This window comes from Bos mutus, chromosome 1, assembly GCF_027580195.1.
Source record: "Bos mutus isolate GX-2022 chromosome 1, NWIPB_WYAK_1.1, whole genome shotgun sequence".
Classification (NCBI taxonomy): domain Eukaryota; kingdom Metazoa; phylum Chordata; class Mammalia; order Artiodactyla; family Bovidae; genus Bos; species Bos mutus.
In genome coordinates this window covers 115,737,889-115,755,631 of record NC_091617.1, presented here as the reverse complement: position 1 = coordinate 115,755,631, position 17,743 = coordinate 115,737,889, and the positions used below count along the sequence as shown (strand labels likewise).

Below are 17,743 nucleotides of genomic sequence, written 5' to 3'. Positions count from 1 at the left end.
GATTGAGTGTGAGGCCCCTTGTGTGTGAGCTCATAGTTCTGTGTCTTTCTTCTATCACAGCACTTGTCTCTGTAGGTGTTTGCTTTTTGTTTCCTCTACTACTATAAGCTTCTTCAGGGTAAAAGGGATCATGTCTTTTTCTTTTTTTTTTTTTTTAACCATTGTATTCCTAGCATTACATTTAGGACATTAGATATTTAAAATATTTGTGAAATAAATGAATATACAGTCTTGGAATACAAGACATGAATCCCTCTTAAGAAATTTACATCTAGTCAGGGATCATGGGAAAGAAAGATTGTGGAGGACACTGGGTTCCTTGAGGATACAGAATGTATCTTGTTCATCTTTATTTTTTTGGTGCCACGTATGGTGCTTGCAAAGTGAGTGAAGGGTTAGGTCAATAAATTTAAGCAAGTGTGAGAAGGTGAAATTTGGAAATGTAGAATATGAAATTCAGTCATATTGCAAATAAAAATCATACTTGCAAGCTTTGTGTGCTGCTTCTCACAAAAGAATATCTTGCTTCTGTGTACTCTTCCTATGAGCATATGACAAAACTAGAAATATTTCTAGCCATTTGATTTTGCCAGTCCTTGGACTTCCTTTGGAGGGAAATCTAATGCCCTGTTCACTTGGATCTGATCATAATGGATTTGTAGTTGACCTGCTTCTTTGTAGTCTTCTATGGCCTGTTTTATATTTAGATGGTAAGTGAAGGGTCTATGTTTCCTATTGTAAACTGCTTACTGTAGCAGAGTCTGTATCTAGGAAATAATTGGTATTGTCCACTGAAACTAAGATGCAACTTAGTCTAAGAGCAGTTTGACAGAGCTTAAGAGACTGCCCCCAGGGGTCACAGTGCTGGGGACACTGCCCCTCAGTCAGTGTGCTGTGGGGGTCATGTTGTGTATTCACTAATTGTTGGATTCATTGCAGTTTAAAATATACAATTTTTTAAAAAGCAGATCTCGTGCTTAATTGGTCAGTCATGTCCAACTCTTTGTGACCCCATGGACTGCAGCCTGCCAAGCTCCTCTGTCCATGGGAATTCTCCAGGCAAAAATACTGGAGTGGGTAGCCTGTCCCTTCTCCAGGGGATCTTCCCTATGATCTTCCCTACCCAGGAATCAAACTGGGGTTCCTATATTCCAAGCAGATTCCAGGGAAGCCCTAGTACATTGTAGAGAGAAATATTAAATATTTAATATGTATTTACATGCTGAAGAATTTCCAGAAATTATTTAATGAGTGCCAACTTTTTCTTTATAGAATAATTATAGAAGCCAATATATAGAGGAAAACAATAGAATAGGAAAGACTAGAGATCTCTTGAAGATAATTAGAGATACCAAGGGAACATTTCATGCAAAGATGGGCTCAATAAAGGACAGAAATGGTATGGACCTAACAGAAACAGAAGATATTAAGAAGAGGTGGCAAGAATACAGAGAACTATTCAAAAAAGATCTTCACGACCCAGATAATCACAATGGTGTGATCCCTCACCTAGAGCCAGATATCCTGGAATGTGATGTCAAGTGGGCCTTAGAAAGTATCACTATGAACAAAGCTAGTTGAGGTGATGGAATTCCAATTGAGCTATTTCAAGTCCTAAAAGATGATGCTGTGAAAGTGCTGCACTCAGTGTGCCAGCAAATTTGGAAAACTCAGCAGCGGCCTCAGGACTGGCAAAATCAGTTTTCATTCCAATCCCAAAGAAAGGCAATGCCAAAGAATGCTCAGACTACCGCACAGTTGCACTCATCTCACACACTAGTAGAGTAATGCTCAAAATTCTCCAAGCCAGGCTTCAGCAATACATGAACCTTGAACTTCCAGATGTTCAAGCTGGTTTTAGAAAAGGCAGAGGGACCAGAGATCAAATTGCCAACATCTGCTGGATCATGGAAAAAGCAAGAGAGTTCCAGAAAAACATCTATTTCTGCTTTATTGAGTATGCCAAAGCCTTTTGTGTGGATCACAATAAACTGGGAAAATTCTGAAAGAGTTGGGAATACCAGACCACCTGACCTGCCTCTTGAGAAACCTGTATGCAGGTCAGGAAGCAACAGTTAGAACTGGACATGGAACAACAGACTGGTTCCAAATAGAAAAAGGAGTATGTCAAGACTGTATATTGTCATCCTGCTTATTTAACTGCTATACAGAGTACATCATGAGAAATGCTGGGCTGGATGAAGCACAAGCTGGGATCAAGATTGCTGGGAGAAATTATCAATAACCTCACATATGCAGATGACACCACCCTAATGGCAGAAAGTGAAGAAGAACTAAAGAGCCTCTTGATGAAAGTGAAAGAGGAGAGTGAAAAAGTTAGCTTAAAGCTCAACATTCAGAAAACTAAGATTACGGCATCTGGTCCCATCACTTCATGGCAAATAGATGGGGAGACAGTGGAAACAGTGGCTGACGCTGTTTTTTTTTTTACACTCCAAAATCACTGCAGATGGTGGTTGCAGCCATGAAATTAAAAGATGCTTACTCCTTGGAAGGAAAGTTATGACCAACCTAGACAACATGTTAAAAAGCAGAGACATTACTTTGCCAACAAAGGTCTGTCTAGTCAAGGCTATGATTTTTCCAGTAGTCATGTATGGATGTGAGAGTTGGACTATAAAGAAAGCTGAGCGCCAAAGAATTGATGCTTTTGAACTGTGGTGTTGGAGAAGACTCTTGAGAGTCCCTTGGACTGCAAGGAGATCCAACCAGTCTATTCTAAAGGAGATCAGTCCTGGGTGTTCATTGGAAGGACTGATGTTGAAGCTGAAACGCCAATGTTTTTGCCACCTGATATGAAGAGCTGACTCATTGGAAAAGACCCTGTTGTTAGGAAAAATTGAAGGCAGGAGGAGAACGGGACGACAGAGGATGAGATGATTAGATGGCATCACCGACTCGATGGACATGAGTTTGGGTAAGCTCCGGAGTTGGTGATGGACAGGGGGGCCTGGTATGCTACGGTTATGGAGTCACAAAAAGTTGGACACGACCGAGTGACTGAACTGAACTGATACAGAGTAATAGTGAAAAATTTCTCAGAAATGATTTAGTAAGAGCCACCGTTTCTTTCCTTTCCTTCTAGGAATGTGTATAAAGACATTTTCCACAGAGTCTCGTGACTTAGTCCATTTGAAATACAGTATGTCTGTGTGTACCCCAATGCCAGGTCTTCCTTGGTGGCTTAGCGGTAAAGAATCTGCCTGCCAATGCAGGAGATGTGGGTTTGATCGCTGGATTGGAAGATTCCTATGGAGAAGGAAATGGCCACCCACTCCTGTATTCTTGCCTGGAGATTCCCATGGACAGAGGAGCCTGGTGGGCTGCAGTCCATGGGGTTGCAAAGGGTTGGACACTACTGAGCGACTAAACAACAACAACAACCTTGATCTCAAGGGTCGAGAGCTACGTTCTCTGTTTCCTCAGTGTCAAAAATTGAGCATATGTGCCTTGCAGTGCATTTCACTTCCCTCTCCCTTCCTCATTTGAGATTGGTGGAAGGGGCTAGCTGACCCAGGCAAACTTCTAGAGCAGGAGTGCCTTCTGAAATGAATATTCGATTGTTGCTTGGATCTTTTTCTCCAAATGCCATCTTCTTGCTATTTTGACCTGTTTTGAAGTAATGGCAGATGAGAATCTTTCCATATTAGATGTGTTGACCGGGAGAAGAGAGTATTACTGCTGCCTGGGTTGCTGTTTGGATACAGCAGAGGCAAATTTAGGGACAGTTTACATGGGTCATGAGCTATAGCTAAATCCGAGACAGTGTTAGCAGTAATTTTCATGCTTTTGAGTCTGTGTTTCTTGAACAGTAGTGTTGGTGGCAGGGCGATGTGACCGCCCGGTACATAATTTGCCATACTTGGTCTTGGTGTCTCAGGGTGTGGCAGCCTTCTCTGCAGTGATGGATCAAGAGATGTGTGGAAAAAACTATCTTAAGGTATCTACAGCAGGTGAGGCCAGTTAGACATGGAGATCAAAAGGCAGGAATACATGTGAGATGAATAATAGGACACAATGATAATAGAGACAGGTGTTACTTTGACCTTGTACCTTCTGTCCTGTCTCCTCTCCTTAAGTATAGAGGTGATTTAGTATCCTGATAAAGAGACCTACTCAAACTTCAAACCCTGTCACAGATGGAGGAGATACTCACATATGGATGTTGATTTTATACTATAACATAAAAAATAAATAACCAAATAAATCAGAAAGAAAGAAGGTCTCGGTGTGGCCCAACAACACTCCCTTCCCTGCCCCAGGCTCTGAGCTGATTTACTGTTTCTAAGCAGCTTGTCCCAGCCCATTAAAGATGAGAGACAGGCAAAGGGGGAGAAGGAAAAAGGACAAGCACCTCTGGATGATGATCTACTGAAATAAGGGGCATTCTGGAGAGCCAGTTTGTGGAAGTGTAGCCAGTCCTGCCCATGGAAGTTACTTCTGAGATTATCTCTGAATTTCTATAATGAAAGTGGTCATTATGTTCACCTTAAGGCTTCAGAGGACATAAACAAAACTTCCTGAATTTTTGAGACTTCATTTAAGAAGGATTTTAAGATAAGCCATAATGGAAAAGAATATATATATGAAAAGAATGTGTGTATACACACACACACACACACACACATATCCATTTATATTTGCTGTACAGCAGTAATTAATGGAACATTTAAATCAGCTTTGTTGTTTAGTTGCTAAGTCGTGTCCAACTCTTTGCGATCCCACAAGCTAATAGCCCACCACCCTCCTTTGTCCATGGGATTTCCCAGATAAGAATCCTGGAGTAGGTTGCCATTTCTTTCTGCAGCGGGTTTTCCAGACCCAGGGATCAAATCTGCATCTCTTGCATCAAAGAATCCACAGGTGGATTCTTTATTGCTGAGCCACCAGAGAAGCCCATAAATTAACTAGACTTCAATTTAAAAAAATATAAGGCATTAGCTTTTGTTAGGTGGAAATCTTCCTCATTCCACAAATCCAGGTAAAGGAGAATGAAATGATGTGAAACATTTTGGTCTATATAAACTGTCACTTTGGATCTTTGGTCATATAATGGTAAAATGGAATTTATGGGACCAAAAGACAGCTGTTAATGTATAGTAGGAGCCTATGAATTTCTTTCATCTTTTTTTGTACAAGTAGAACATCCATGGCAAAGTTTAATTTTTTTTTCTTTCCTTCTTTTTTGGCAAAGTTTACTTTTAATCTAGATAGTGAGTACACTTGTTCCTAGTGAAATGTTAGGTCTCTGGATTGTGCAGCAGTCATATTTTTGGGTTGTGGAGTATTTCATGTAACCTCAGGGCTCTCTCTTTGGGCAGAATTTAGTTGATCCAGGACCAAACAAGGCGATGCTCACTCCAGAAACACATTCACCATAATAAAAGTGTGTTGAGTTCATTACTCATCTTCTGTGTAATTACATGCAGTGAACCAATTTTCTCTTAAAACGGACCACCTTCCAGTATTTTAATTGTGTGCTATAATTCTACTTTTTCTGAAGAAGAGAAATTATTCCATCATAATATTTTGATGAAATTAACAAAGCTCTTGACAGTGCTCAAGTATTTCTTCAATTACCTTTTTAAAAATTTTGTCCAATATGAGGTTTCCTTTCAATGAAGTAATTTAGCCCAGTGAGCGCTTGTCATCTTGAAGTGGCCAAGGTGTTTCTTCACGAGTGATCCTGTATTGTAGTAGAAAAATGAAGATGTAATTATGTTAAATACACGCCAGAATGTTTTATTGAAGATGTATGTGTGGTAGCAGGGTACTTAGTCTTTAAATACGGCTTGTATAACTTGAAATATTTCAATATATGCTTTTGTTGTTTTACCAAACTTCTTGTTGGTTGTCGCTATTGACCATTATAGATTTGATGTAAACTCTGGTGAGAACCTTGTAAACTCTACTTGAGAATTGAATAAGAAGTGTTTTTAGTTACTGGTTTATTATTTTTTCCCCCTTTATGGATTTAGGTGCTCAAAACAGATCATATAAATTACTGAAGTTAACAAACAGTTGAGCCTTTTAGCCAGGAAATCATCAGCAGGCTTTCTTTTGTTTCCTGTTTTTTGTTTTTAAAACCTTTGTACCACTGACATTCTGGAGTTGACGATTTGTTGTGAGCGTTGTCCTCAGCATTGTAGGGTGTTGAACATCAACATCCTTGCGTTCTAGTTAGTAGGTGCCAATAGCTTTATCGTCCTAGCTGTGACCAAAATGTCCTCTAGGGGGCCAGGTTGCCCCTGCTTGATAACCAGTGGTCTAGGTATACACGGACTTTACCGAAATAACAGCTGAAAGCTTTATTGTTTGATAGGAAGAGGATAGGTTTCGCAGAATGTGATTGGTTCAGTTCTGCCTTGGTCTGGGTTGGCACCTTTCTGAATTCTTTAAGCTAGCCCTTCTCAGACTTTAATGTGCGTACAGATTTCCTGGGGCTCCAGCTAACATGAAGACTCATATACCATAAGTCTGAAGTTGGGTATAATGTTGATGTTGGTAAGGCAAGGAGTTCTCTTTGAGTAGCAAGTTTTTGACTTTGTACACAGGAAACTTTAATAAATATTTGATGAGGAGGGTTTAAAAAAACAACTTTCCTTTGCTGTAGTTGGGACTTCAGGTAGGAAAAAATAATGTTAAAGGGAGCCTGAAATCTAGAATTTTTCTTAGAGAGTTTACTTGTTACAGATTTCATCATCATAATCTCATCTTTCTGGTCTGGAAATAAAAATAGATATTTTATGGAGAGCCAGTGATAAAGAACATCTTATATTTACCTAGGATAGTCCTAAAAGGTCATGAGGTTTTCTTTAGAAACAAGGAGATGTAGTTCTCTGTGGTGAAATATTTTATTTGATCCAGGGTGATACCGAGCTTGTTCTGGGCAGGAGTGATACTGTCTAACTTCAGAACAGTGCTTACTCTTGCAGAAGGAAGTGGGGCGTAGGGTGGTTGGACTTTAGCTGTATTTGTGGTCGTTCATCTCTTAAATTCTGAAACAACTAAACATTACTGTGCCTAGCATTACTGTGAATTATGCATAAACATTACTGTGAATTAATACTGGGCAATTAGGTATATTGGTGTTACCAGCATTCGTTTATGTACTTTTGTGTACTTGGAATAGTTCATAATTAGGGAAAAATGTATATGGAAAATGAATTGCTTTCAAATCACTCTTTTATCACTACCCACCTATGATGAGCATTTTCCTCTCTGTTCTTTGTTCTCTTCTTAGCAAGTGACAGTGTTAGTTCAGCTGGTAGAGAATCTGCCTGCAATGCAGGAGACCTGGGTTCAATCCCTGGGTTGGGAAGATCCCCTGGAGGAGGGCACGGCAACCTACTCCAGTATTCTTGCCTGGAGAATTCCATGGACAGAGGAGCCTGGCTGGGCTACAGTCCCTCCTTTTCGGGGTCGCAAAGAGTCGGACACGACTGAGCGACTTGGCACAGCACACCTGTGAAGAGCATTTTCCTCCCTGTTCTTTGTTCTGTTTTTAGCAAGTGACAGGCTCAAAATTCCTCGTAGAGTTCAAACATCAAAAGCTTTCATTCCAGGTGCCCCAAGATCTTTTCATATGTGATAAATACTTGTTTTCTAGATGATTCTTCTAACAGTAGAAAAGAGTATAGATGTGTGTAATCATTGTGCACATGTCCAAACTTCTTAGGCTGTTTTCTTAGCATTGCTGTTTTTATCTCCCTTGCTGTAATGTGTGACTTTTTCTTTTCTCTCCTTGTCATGCCAGTATGTAGTATCCTAGATGGTTTTCAGAGCAGTTGTAATGGGATGACTAGAATGAGGATTTATGTATGGGCTACTTATTCAGTCTTGTAGTGGCATTTTATAATATTTTATGTTATTAAATATTCAACAGCATACTTTTATTTTAAAAATATTTTATACTTTTGAGTAGTATTAATTAGGTCATCAGTCTTCTGACCTATCTTATTCTATGGTCGGTTGAGTATTTAAGAATTTCTTCATCCTGACTCTTGGTCTTGCCTCTCTCTCCCCAACACCGTGACTCCTGAGGAGTGGGTAAACAGTGTCTTTTTCTTCTAGGTCATAGACCTGTTCAAAAGGAAGTCATTATAGGCTCGTCAGTTTATTTCAAAGAAGTTACTGTTTTTATTCTGTAACTGACCCGCCCACCTTGCGACTCAGAAAGCCATTTCCTACTCCATTTCCTACTTGGCTGCTGCTCAGACTTCGACTATGGCTGTCTAACCCCTCTCTGCCCTCCCTGTGTCCTCTCTGTGGCCTGCGCTCTGTCTAGGCTCAGCCAGTGGGAATCTTGCTTTCTTTTGTACCCAAAGGAATGAGTACCTCCCTTATCTTTCTTCATCCTCATGAGCATTAATGTCCAGTGCTCATCACACTTCTCAAAGGCTGCCAGGGACCTCATTTCTAAATTTATGGTCCCTCTCTCTGTCATTCTGTTTCCTGACTTCCCTGTAATAGTTGATGGTATTGATTTTCGCAGGTTGAAATCCTCTGTTCATAAGGTACATTGTAGCCTTTGGCTCCTGTATACATTGGATCTTCCTTTCCTTCATTTGTTTACTAAACCCATCAGAGCATGTTTCCAGGCAGTTTGGAGATACAGTGGGGCTTCCCAGGTGGCTCAGTGGTAAAGAATCTGCCTGCCAGTGCAGGAGATTCATGGGTTCGATCCCTGGTTGGAAAGATTCTTTGGAGAAGGAAATGGCAACCCACTGTAGTATTGTTGCCTGGAAAAATCTCATGGACAGAGGAGCCTGGTGGGGTCCATGGCATCCCAAAGAGTTGGACATGACTGAGCACAGCACAGGCAGGCAGGCAGGCATGGAGATACACTGGCCACAGGGAACACTCAGGAAGTTCCCAATCTAGGGGAGACGGAACACAGTGGTACTTTTGGGTGCAACAAGGGGCTGTGATTGAAGGAGGAGGCACAGGAGCAGAGCTACCACTCAGCACCTTCCAGCTTCAGGAATGGTGGTATTAAAGCTGTCTTCTTGGGTCATGTGACAGTGAGGGTTGACAAATTAGTTAGGTTTAGCCAGTCAAATGGAGAAGGCAATGGCACCCCACTCCAGTACTCTTGCCTGGAAAATTCCATGGGCAGAGGAGTCCATGGGGTCGCTAAGAGTCGGACACGACTGAGCGACTTCACCTTCACTTTTCTCTTTCATGCATTGGAGAAGGAAATGGCAACCCACTCCAGTGTTCTTGCCTGGAGAATCCCAGGGACGGCAGAGCCTGGTGGGCTGCTGTCTATGGGGTCGCACAGAGTCGGACACGAGGATACGAGAAGCGACTTAGCAGCAGCAGCAGCCAGTCAAAGGGGAGGGAGCATGTGTGGGGCAGAGAGAGCTACCAGGCACATCCACCAGGACTCCTGAGATGATAGCACAGCAGGGGTCCCGTGGCTTGCCCAAGCTCTTGAGTAACATAATAGAGCCTTGTTAATCAGTTACTGTTACCGCCATTTTACAAATGAGGAAGCTGGTGCTGAAAATGGTTAAGTAACTCATCAAAGGCGAATTGGGCAGATGATACATGGTCAGACAGTATTAAAACTTGTGTGTTCATCTCCCAGCGAGGTCTTCCCTACTCCTATGGTAACTCAGGCAGGCATGTTTTGTGTGTGTCTGTGAGTGTGCACACGTATTGCAGGCCCTTCAGCATTGTTGTAGAATATTGTTTTTAGGAATCACTTATCAAGTATTTTTTTTTTTGAGGTGAGGTGGACGTGTGAGTGTGAGAGTGGGATCTAGTGGTTAAGAGGTCTGCCAGGTGTGGGTGCAGTCTCTCCAGTGAGCCTCTGGGTACCATTGTGTACAGAACCTCTGTTTAATTTGCCAGTTTCTGAAAGTTTAAAAATGAACACCTGACTAGAAACAAATCACATATATTAGTGATTACAACAAATGACAGTAGTCAGTTGGTGGAGACCCTGTTGCTGGAGGAAACCCAGGTCTGCTGCTGTGGTTTGGATGCTAGGATCCTGGGCATGAGGAGGACCTTGGTTGTTGCTGTTTCTCCCTTCCAGCCAGTTTTCTCTATATGGGCATGAGGTCTAACTTGATTCCTCAAACTCCTGGCCACCATGGCCCATTGACTTCATCTTCAGTCAGAATGTACGCCAGCGAGAAACGTGCTTTCACTTATAAGTGGGCAGATGTTGTTGTCTCTGAGTTGTTTGTTGTTCAGTCACTAAGTTGTGTCCGACTCTTTGCAACCCCATGGACTGCAGCACTCCAGGCTTCCCTGTCCTTCACTGTATCCCAGAGTTCGCCCAAATTCACGTCCAAATCAATCAATCAGTGATGCTTTCCAACTATCTTATCTTCTGCCGCTGCCTTCTCCTTTTGCCTTCAGTCTTTCTCAGCATCAGGACCTTTTCCAATGAGTCAGCGTTTGCATCAGGTGGCCAAAGTACTGGAGCTTCTGCATAGTCCTTTCAATGAGTTTTCAGGGTTGATTTCCTTTAGGATGGACTGTTTTGACCTCCGTGCTGTCCAAGGGACTCTCAAGAGTCTTCTCCATCACCACAGTTCAGAAGCATCAATTCTTCGGTGCTCAGTCTTCTTTATGGTCCCACTCTCAGATCTATACAGGACTACTGGAAAAACCATAGCTTTGACTGTCAGTTCAGTTCAGTCACTCAGTCGTGTCTGACTCTCTGCAGTCCCATGGACTGCAGCACTCCAGGCTTACCTGTCCATCACCAGCTTCCAGAGCCTACTCAAACTCATGTCCATCACATTGGTGATGCCATCCAACCATCTCATCCTCTGTTGTCCTCATCTCCTCCTGCCTTCAATCTTTCCCAGTATCAGGGTCTTACGGACCTTTAATTGAGGAGCAGTGCTAATTCATTCTCACATTGGAAACACCTGCATCTTCTTCATAGGCTGAATTGCAGACACCTCAGAACTTCCTCTTCCACCAAAGCATAAGCTCAGCTCTGTCCTTACACCTTCAGGCCTCCTTCCTGGGCCCTCCTGTTTACAGACTCTCAAAATCACGAAGACTAAACATCTGTGAGTTTCTGCCACAAACAGCTGTTCTTTGATTCCATGTAATAACAGGTAGACTGATAACATGAAGACTTAGTTTTTACTTTTAATTCCAACCACTCTCCTTAAAATACATTTAGCCAAACTCGCAGCTATGTGCAAGAGTGGCATCTCCTCGAACCTGGGTCTGTCTTCACATCTTTGGGTGATGCAGGCAGGTAATTAGGAGCTGGGGGAAGAGGTGAGGTGCCGCACAGGCCCTTCTGGGGCCATGAAAATGGCCCCCCACCGACCCTAGCCTCTGTGTCAGTAACTGCATCTAGTTTGTCAGGATGGATTTGGGGGGATTTTTCACCTATAGTCTTGGGGTTGCCCAGGATTTCTCATCCTTGGTACTGTCAACGTTTTTTTGAGTTGCACTTCTCTGTGGGTGAGTGGTCTGGTGCATTGTAGATGGCTGCATCTCCAGACTCTATCCACTAGGTGCCAGCAGCTCCCATGGTTTAAGACATGAAGTAGCCCCTTAATAATAGTTATATTTCTTACCATTTTGATACAGGAATAGAATGTAATCAACTCTGTAATTGATGCTAAACTTTATGCATTGAGTAACTCGGCAGCAATACGTGATTCATATGTTTAGGTCTTGGAATGTGAAGTAGGTTTTCTTTACTGTCCTATTGGATTAGTGGGCAGGCAGTGGAGCATAATGATTAAATGGACGCAGTGGACCTTGGTTAAAAATATGGCTCAATTTCCTAATAGCTGTGGTAGTCGATTTTTTGGGGCTTCCTGGGTAGCTCAGACGGTAAAGAATCTGCCCTATTTGCAGAATGCCTCCTGGTTTCTGTGTTTACATCTAAAAGGAGAGGTAGTAGTTGCTACTGCATAGGGTTTCTATTCCTGTAAGACCTGGTGCCCGGCAGTGTGTGACTCAGAGGGACCAGTGGGGGTTCAGAGAGTGAGTGACTCAGCTGACAGCAGAATTGGATCTGACGTCTCTGGGACTCGCAGTGGGCCAGGACTTCCCCTGGGCTGGGCCCCACATGTGCCCTACTTCCCCACATTTATGTGAGGTGGTTTTTCTGCACCAATGCAGGGCTCTAGGAGACACTGTAGATCCGTTTCCGAGTGCTCCGCACCTCTCCGGGGAGTCTGGCCCAGGAGTGTTTGCCTAGGGGTGGCTGGGGGAAGGCTGTGCATTCTGTGGTCCCTGGGTTCTAGTAATGGAAAGTGGCATTCTAAGTAAGTGAGGGTTTCCCTTCACTCTGAGGGAGTAAGGGTGAAGTCCAAAGCATTGCATGCTCCTACTTGGCAGTCCACGCAGACCTGCATCTTTGATGAGAGTGATGTAAAGCTATGAAACTCCTATCTCCAGAGTTCGGGGGGCTGATTCCTTCTCTGGAATTAAATGGAGATGTCACGATTCCTGACTCTCCCTCTCCCTGCCGCCCCCCTGCTTCTGCCTGCAGCCTGTTCTTCTGCAGCATTGTTTTGGAATATGTGTTTCTGTTCCCTGGGGGCCAGACAAGGAAATGAATCTCTGACCTCTTTTTGCTTCACTGAGATGATGTTTCTCAGTCAGGTGTGCTGTACTCAGATCTTCAGATCTTTGGGCTTAGGGCGGCCTTAACACATGCCCCTTTGCTAGGGGGCTGGGGAACAGATTTTTAATTCTGAGAAACCAACTGCTTTCATGTCTTAGATGAATATATTTATGTTTATGTTTGTTCAAGATTCAGGCTTACATATCCAAAGGAAAAGAATATAAATATCCAGGACTCTTAAGTGGGAATAGAAATACTACAGAGAAGTGATTCTTATACACTTTAAAGCCTAAAATTCAAGTACTTCCTGCCTGTTAGAGGAAGTCAGTAAATTTTGATTCAATAAAATGTATTGTTATGAATTGGGAAAATTCTTTAAATGAATTTGTATTTTGTTAAACACAATAGTGACAATGGAGCAACTATAATTCACTTGAAAATAAGTAGGACTTAAATGTGAAGGGTGCATTTTCATGCAGCTTAAAGATGGTGCTCAGAGTGCATATGGAATGGAAGACCTTTTCTTTTTGAGTTCTAGGCCCTTCCCAGTGGGATCCATTGTTGAATGTAAATGTCCTCTTTCAATAATCCATTAGTGATTATTTCACTTTTCATATGGATTTCAATTTGAATCAGTCTTACATGTTTTGAGAGAGCTATCTTACATCTTGCCATACCCTGTGGGAGCTATTAGTTGCCATTTCATCACTGCCTCAGATGTAGTTGTCTGAACTGTACAAAATCTGATAATTAGAAGTGTTCCTTTCCATCTGTACCATGAATTGCATTTCATGTTCATGACCTACTTGGACAAGGATCAGTTTTATTTTCTCTATACTGTTTTTTTTTTTAATGTAGCCTTCCCTGACTTCTAATCTTTATCCATACATTATTGCTTTCCTCTTTTGTATTCAAGATCTGTGTCTGTCTTTAGACTATTTTCTTTCAAGGTATAAACCTGCAGAAGTTCTCTTGAAGTTGTGACACCCTCATAGCTATAAACTTGCTCAAGCCTTTTCCAACCTCACATAACAAAAGTAGAAACCTTCTGTAGGTGGCAAAGAATGAGCCCCAATATCAGTGAGCTTATCTTGTTTCTGAGTATCACTGCCCACTAAAAGGGACCAAGCCTCCTTGGGGAAATGACTGATTTCAAATTAGGCACAGGGAAAAGTGAGTTGATACCTTGCCGGCAAAAAGCAAGGTACTCAGACTAACAAGGAAATGTTAAGGAGGGGAAAAAAGGACATGAGAGCTGACTTGGTGGCACTTCTAAATTCAACAATTTGTATGTGAATAAGAATAACGGTAATAGATGAAAACACTTTTGAAAGCAAACCAAATTCAAGAGTTGCTAGTACTATTAAAAATATAGATAAAAAAGGGAGGATGAAGACAAGAGAATGTCTTCACAGGAGAATGTCAACTAGAAAAGGTAGAAGGAATGATAGAAAGAAACCAGTTTTCAATCTCAGCATAATAACGGATGCAGGCAACAATCTTCAAGGTTTGTTAAAAGTCAGCAAAAGTTTCTAGGAGAACAGGATATTCTGGTCTACAAGCATCACTCTCAGATCATGTAGAATAACAAAGGAAAAATTATACCTTTTCAGTAGGGATATCTGACAGTCACTGAATGATTGAACTTACCAAAAATGGAATAATTTGATATTCACCCCCCCAATATAACTCAGATGTATACAACATACCTTGTTAAAAAGCTAATCATGGATAAACAATTGGACAGATTCAGAGCATGATCATTCTATAAAAGAGCCAGCTCAGAACCTCTAAATAAATTAGTATCATGAAAAACAAACAGATGGGATGGGGTGGAAGCAAGCAGTTCTTAGACATCTCTACCTTCCTTACCTTTTCTTCTCAGTCACCTTTGGGAGCTTCTCTGCCTGCCCTGAAATTGGTGTTTTTTACTCTGTTCCTGGCCATCTTTTCTCATTCTCTCCACTTCTTCTAAGCCGAAGTAATCTTTGTTTAGAATATTGTTTAAGACTGTCATCTGTAAGACAGACTTTTCCCTTCATCTCTCACATAATGCTTTTGGCACCTTCTATGAGGCAGTGTTCTTGGTATTGGGGGTCCTGCCCTCTTAGAGCCCAGAGTCCTTGTGGTTCTGGTGTCTGAGCAGCCTCCTCACCCAGCTCTCCGCTGAGCACCTCCATTTCCTGCAGTCCTGGGTTGTCATCTAGAAACAGTCTTGTCATCTGTTTCTACTCTCTTCACATTTTACGGCAATAATTGCCAGTTACTCGGAACTTTACCTATGTATCAGATACAGGCAATGCTAACTGCTTTTAAAAATACTTATTCTTTTCAAGGGATTCCCTTGTGGCTCAAATGGTAAAGAGTCTTATTCTTGTCAAAGGAATATTTGATATTTTGAAAAGAATTTATGCAAAGAAGCTAAAGCACACAAAAAGAACACAGCATTGACTTGAGAGCCAGAGCCTTACCGGGTATGCCAACTTTTCCCTTCTCATTCCCCCTGGGCTGTGCCTTTCTCCACTGGGAGAGAACTCTGTCTTGAATTTTGTGTCGTTTATTTCCCATCTTGATTTAAATCTATATGAACATAGATTCCATTAAAAAATTGTTCATGGTTCATGGTTTGTGTAGTCTTCCAGGACTTTTTTTTTCTTTTTTATCCCCAGCTCAGCATTATTGTTTCTAAAGGAATTGGAATCTTTGGAAAGGCTTGGAAATAGTTGGAAAAGATGAACGTTCATTCACCCTTTAGCTGAGCATTTTAATTCCTAAGTATATGTTCTAGAAGAATCTCTCCCAGAAGCATTCCAAGGATATACAAGAAGATGCTCATAGAAACATTACTTGTAATGGCCAAAGTGTAGAAATAGCAACTGGTTATTGACAGGAGAATGAGTTTAAAATTTTAGTGGACTTTTGTGTAGCAGTGAAAATGAATGAACTACAGCTGTGCTTTTTAAAATCCTCCTGATAAGAGAAATCCCATATTACAGTTGAGGAAACTGAGGTCTAGAGAGCTTGAATAATTATCTAAGTTGTAAGAACAAGTATGTTGTAGAACTGAGAGTGTTATTCTAAAGCTGTAACGACTATGGAGTATTGTTTCTTGTTGAAAAGTCTTGTCTTTATTAGCTTGTGTGTTCCACTGAATGGAGAGAGAGCTTCGTATTTTTGTCTAGCTCAGCAAATGGATCATAATAGGAGTTGAATGAATTTCTGATGAATGAAGACATCCTTACTTTACATAGGAAGAATGCTATGTAAGGGAGCTTAGTAGCTTGAGCGAGTTCTGAGATGGTAACCAGAGCACCTGCAATTGAAACCCAGGTCTTTCAAGCCCTCAGTGACTGTAGCATCTTACCTGTATGCTCTTTCCTTGGTTTCATCCCCTACCCCATCCCAGTGGATGGCTGAGGGATGCCTGGCAGGTGTAATGTCAGCATAACTTGGATTATTACTACCCCGAAGTCCTTAGCCAGGGCCCACAATTGCTCTCCTGGTGGACAGCAGAGGCCTTTCTTCAGCTATATGGCGTTTTTTTTTTTTTAACCTATAATATGAACCTGCCCAGCCTGCAGCAGCAAAAGTGTCAGCAAACTTCCTGTCTCTTGAACGTCCCTGACATGATCAGCTTGTGCCAAAGTGCAGGCAGTTTGTGCATATGGGGTGGGGGTGTAGAGCACACAAGGTTGCAGATATTTGTTGCCTTTGACAAGTAAACCAGTATGTGTCATAAAACAGTTATTTCACTCTTTAATTTTTTTGGCTGATTGGAACAAAAATTGAAAAGAAAAGCAAAAGCTTAACTGCCCAGCTATTCCCTTGAGCTTTTCCTTGCCTGCCATCCAGTGTCAGGAAAAGCTCTGAGCAGATACATGTTTTTTCTCTGTCTCAAATAAATCATGAAAAGCTTTTGTTCCTTTGTAAATTGGGGGTGAGGGGGCAGAGGGGGAGAGGCATTGGCAAGGGTCTACAAACATGACCCACCAGATTTTGTCAGGAACTGCATAGGAGGAGCAGGACTATGCAGGTAGATTTGCTTTCACACTGTCTCCGCGGTGATGCTGAAGTTCAGCTCTATAAAGATGAACCTCAATGGGGCAGAGGTTCTCGGAGCCCTGACCTCTGCCTGTGGTTGTCTGTCTCTAGCATCTTACTGTGGTGCCTCATATTGGTCTGTGTTAAAACCTCACTTTCTTAGTGAGGCCTTACCGGTTTACGACCCCTGACACAGCCGAGCACCTACCCAGCACACGCCAGCCCCTCACATGCTTTATTTTCTTCAGAGCCATCTTCGTTATTTAAAGTGATACTTATTTTTCAATTTATTGTCTCCATCATCCCTCTACCTCCCTCTTCCTACTGTGCCACCCTCTTAAAGGTAGCCTTCATGAAAATAGAACTTACTTCTTTTCTTCACTGTTAAATTAGTGCCAGGCATATAGTAGAAGTTCATTAGATATTTACTGAATTTATGAATTACTGTATCTGTACAACTTTGGTCAAATAAAGGACTCAACTGTTGAATGAAGAGTCTGTTGAGGACCTCAGAGTTTTATATTTTCTATGTGTTGAATAGGTTAAAATGTGTAGACATCTTTTAAAATCATTGGTGCATAAAATCGGATTAACCATAGTCTTTGGTTTATGGCATATTCTTATGATGCAAGGTTCATGCAAGGTTGACTGTAAAAATTTTTATCTTATTATTCTTAATCACATTATTAATTTCCTTCAAACTTGTTAACCAAAACAAAAGCCAAGACTGACAATAATAAGCTATTAATACATGGAACTGAATTCTCTTTCTTCCCACATGCTGTCTCTCTGGCCACCATGTACCCTGAGCCTCATTTTTTTCATTTACTCAGTTTAGTTTTATTGTGTTTTGTTACATGTATGTATATTCCCAAAAGTGTGTTGTATGCTTATGTGTGTGTATGAAATTATGATCTTTAGGAAACATATGTAATCATTTAGTGGTTTAAATATTATCACACCACGCATTGTCCATGTTATTTGAGTGTTGCTATAAATCATCTGTTTTGGTGACTGTAACATTCCATTGTCTGACCATTCAGACCATTCAGCTTCCTGTGTCTGACCATTCAGCTTCCTGTGTTCACGTTTCCAGGGTTTTGCCCTTTTGAACCATGC

At 41.6% G+C, this 17,743-nt stretch overlaps 2 protein-coding genes across 8 annotated transcripts in view; one reads left to right on the top strand and one right to left on the bottom strand.

Annotated features, from left to right (window-relative positions):
• Positions 1-17,743, top strand: part of MED12L (mediator complex subunit 12L) — a 361,400-nt gene that overhangs the window by 140,535 nt on the left and 203,122 nt on the right. The window lies entirely within an intron of this gene.
• P2RY14 (purinergic receptor P2Y14) overlaps positions 1-17,743 on the bottom strand; it is a 64,452-nt gene that overhangs the window by 2,649 nt on the left and 44,060 nt on the right. For 2 of the 5 annotated variants that reach the window (XM_070374736.1, XM_070374739.1), the window contains one exon: positions 5,602-5,707. The exons of 2 other annotated variants lie outside the window; for them this stretch is intronic. The gene's annotated coding sequence lies outside the window, so the exon portion shown is untranslated. Of the gene's footprint in view, positions 1-5,601; positions 5,708-15,054; positions 15,164-17,743 lie in introns of all 5 variants that reach the window. One more of the 5 variants, XM_070374737.1, reaches the window with a different exon arrangement.